Here is a 3,982-nt window from a genome sequence, read left to right as displayed (position 1 = left end):
ATATAATTTTTCAATATGTATAATTAACGGATTATTGATGAAAATAGGATTAAATATTACGTGAATTAAAATTTTTAGGAAGTCCAACATAATTATACTAAAAGAGTGAAATTTACTGTATTTTTTACAAATCTCATGAAATCATTGTAATTTATCCAAAATATTTTGACTTGGGGGAGCCTACATGCAAAACAACTCAAAAATTGGGGCGGGAAACAAAAATTATTTTAGGTGGAGAATTGTGCCCGGAGGTGTTATTTACTTGTTTTAATTAAGCTTAGTTCATTGACTTGCATAGTGATTGGTGGACTATGGGGAAAAGCACGAATCCTAATCATTCTCCTTTGTCCTTTGTTTGGAAGCACTAAATAAAGCAAAGAAAAAATATAGAAGGTTAGAGCATTTTTAACGGTTCACTAAATTTTTTATTAAATTTGAGTAAAAAAAAAGATAATTTTCTCAATCTCACATAGACTGCTCCAATAGTTATTATCAAAGCAAGGGTTGACTGATGGGTCGACCGGCCGGTCGACCGGTTAGTGTATTTTTTTTTTTTTACCTCTTTGAACCTTTTGACTTGTTTGAACCAACCTATTTGAAAGGGAACCGGTCGACCGGTTGGTCAACCGGCTGGTTGACCGATTGGTTTCCCCCAATGGTCACGCACAGTAAATTAGTGAAATCTTCCCCCTGCTCTCCCTTTGATGAAAAATTTGGTGAATTCTCGTTTTGATACTAATTTGATGAAACCATTGGAGCTGCAAAAAGCGACTTTTTTACCAAATTTCAAATCTGATGCAAAGTTTGATGAAGCGTTGGAGATGGTCTTATACATGATATATCCTCCAAGTTCACACTTCTTGTTTTGTTGTCCTTCCAAAAGTGAGAACAAAAGGACAGAAACAGAAGCCAAATTAGTAGCTAGATTTGTTTGATGGAAAAATAACAATTGTGTATTTTAAATGTTCATTTTAAATTAGCGATAAAATTTATAAATATTAATAATTATAATTATAATATTTTTTTCTAAATTTTTGACAATTTTGTGAAACAACCATTGTGTTGTAATTTCCTTTTGTTTGATTGGTCTGGTTTTATAGCATTTATATTTTATTATTATTATTTTTTACAAAAAAAATATTAAATATAATTATATTTATATTTTAAAATAAAACTTTTTTGATGCTCACATTTATTTTTAAAATGAGTAATGCTATACAAATAATTTTTTGTTATAAATTGATACGACATTAATCACATTAATAAACTAGATCCCATTTCACATTTCAAAACTTTATGATTTCATAACACAAGAATTTGTAAGAAAAGAAGGTCTATGTTTTAATATTTTTAAAAAATTGTTCTAAAAAAAGAGAGAACGAGTGGTTGAAAGTGGTTGCTGAAAGTAGTTACCCATAGTTGGAAGTGATTTTCAACATTAGGGGGAGGTCAAAGGTGATTTGTGGTGAGAGGTTGTTGTTGGCAGGCAAAGGTGATTGTGCCATATATATTACAACACATGGACAAGTTTATTCCGGTTCACTAATTGGACTACAGGGTTCAATTTAATAATTTTTGGACCCATTTTAGGTTCAACTCAGTGATCTGAATTATTCGAACTTTAGTGTCTTTCGACTAAATCGAGAACCATATGTTTATGCAATGTATTTTTCTTTATTTTTTATTTTAAAAATCAAAGAGTTATGCATACTTTTTATTTGCTTGATTAGGTTAACTAATAAAATGACTTAAAATGGTGATCTAATCAATTATTCGAGTTCTCATTCATAGTTCAGAATTTTAGAGAAAATGAAAAAAGTAATTTGCTAGATATATTTAATTTTCAAAAATTAATTTCGATTAAACATTTAACCCTTAAACAATATTTTTTGTTCTGCGCATGTGTGCTTTTGTTGGCATACTGGATGTGTAACAAATTTACAACTTATTTATGTTTGTTTAAGTTCCACCAAACTGATCATCTCTGTTATATATCTAATGACTACAAAATAGTATGAGGATTTTTTTTTATATCCATCAAAAATGGTTCAAATCGTCAAAATAAGCTCAAAATAAATCCTCAAAAACCTCAGAGCAATTGTCACAGCAATAATCTCCACATTACCCTTCCTCAACCATTAGTACTAGGCTTGACTTGAAATTTTTGGGGACTCAAAATTTTCAAATTTAATAGAATTCATCAAAGTTCTATCAATTTCTTGATCAGGTTGACTCTGGAAGATATGTAAAATGTTATTAACCTCCACTTTTACCTTTGAAATAGGGTGTACTCTGTTTGGAACAATTTAAGGTCTAAAGTGAAGTAACCTTAACCCCCAATCTGAATGCCTTTGTGTAAAGCAATCAAATTGAACAAACATCAGGTATTTTTGTTCTAAATAATTTTCTAGATATTGATTTAATTGTACTATGAAATAAGCATACTAGTATTATTTGTAGAGGTTTATGATATTACAGAATTTTTTTTATTGTAACTAGTTTTTAAACCCTAGGCAAAATCTGAATTGTAGTAATCAGAACTGTCAAACACAAGCAAAAGAGAGATATAGTTTACCTAATTTTCACCTGTGCACATTACCTTGGCAATAGAAGTATGCATTGTGAATCGCACAATGTTATGGCACGAGTGTAGTTGAAGAATCTGGTGGTGATCTTGGGGGAGAAGACAAGTAATGCTTAGGCGGGATTTGCAAGGACTCCAGCCTTCCTTCTAGCATCTCTACCACCCTGTTCATTGATGGCCGGTGTGAGGGATCGGTTTGTATGCACCATAAGCCAACTATAATCATCTTCCTTGCACTTTCATTTGCTTCATCATTCATAATGCCATGCACTCCAAGTTCTTCATCCAGCTCAAGTCGCTTGTATATCCAATGTGGAAAATATATCTCACTTGTGCGATCAACTTTGACATCAATATTCTTTCTTCCTCCAACCATTTCTAGAATCATCATTCCATAACTATAGACATCTGACTTGTGTGAAACTTCCCCAATGTTTCTACAAAATACTTATGGGGCAATATAACCAGCAGTCCCTCTAGTACCCAATAGTGATACGATACTCTCTTTTCGTGGGCACAGTTTAGCAAGGCCAAAATCGGAGATCTTTGGGCGAAAGTCCTCATCTAAAAGAATATTGTGAGGCTTTATGTCAAAATGCAAAATCCGCATGCTGCAACCACAGTGTAAGTACTCTAATCCTCGAGCAATGGCAACTGCAATTTTGTAAAATGTTTCCCATCCCAAATGGCGATATGTCAAGGAATTCCTATCATATATGAATTTCTCAAGGGATCCATTAGGCATGAACTCATATATGGGAGCTCTATTGTGAACGTCAAGACAAAACCCCAGGAGATTTACAATATTAACATGAGAAGTCCTACTAATGGCTGCAACCTCATTAATGAAATCTTCTCCGTTGTCTTTCAATCCTTTTAGAACCTTCACTACCACAAGGGAGCCATTTTCTAGATTTCCTTTGAAAACACAACCATAGCCTCCTTGACCTAGTTTTACTCTGAAGAAGTTGGTCATTTTCTTGATGTCAGAGTAAGTATACCTTTTTGGAGAAAGAGATCCATAATTCTTTAGAAAGGGCTCAACATTTTGGTATTTCTCTGTTTTAATCTTCCAAAAGAATGTGAATTGATCATTTTGTGCTAGTTTCCTTGTGATGTAGAACAATAGGATTACTAAAATCCAAACTCTAGCAACAACTGAAGGAGTTTCAAAACGAGAAAAATTAAGCTAATGTGACAGACCAACAAAACAATTATCCAAATATACTCATGCATATAAATACTGGCTAATGATGTATATTACTTGTTCCTAAAATCAATGGCAACCTACTTCTTTTTGCAGCCACTGGTTAAAAACATTTGATGCATATAGATGCATTTAAATTTATTCATGCTTATAGATATTGATCAGAGGTATATTACCTGTTACTAGAATCA

General features: G+C 32.5%; 1 pseudogene; it reads right to left on the bottom strand.

Annotated features, from left to right (window-relative positions):
• Positions 1 to 2,636: 2,636 nt before the first annotated feature.
• Positions 2,637 to 3,653, bottom strand: LOC145800758 (LEAF RUST 10 DISEASE-RESISTANCE LOCUS RECEPTOR-LIKE PROTEIN KINASE-like 2.4 pseudogene; annotated as a pseudogene).
• Between the last annotated feature and the right edge of the window lie 329 nt (positions 3,654 to 3,982).

This window comes from Camellia sinensis, chromosome 10, assembly GCF_055761805.1.
Source record: "Camellia sinensis isolate YWXY chromosome 10, ASM5576180v1, whole genome shotgun sequence".
Taxonomy (NCBI): Eukaryota; Viridiplantae; Streptophyta; class Magnoliopsida; order Ericales; family Theaceae; genus Camellia; species Camellia sinensis.
The sequence above is the reverse complement of the archived record's forward strand: the minus strand, read 5'-3'. Positions and strand labels throughout refer to the sequence as shown.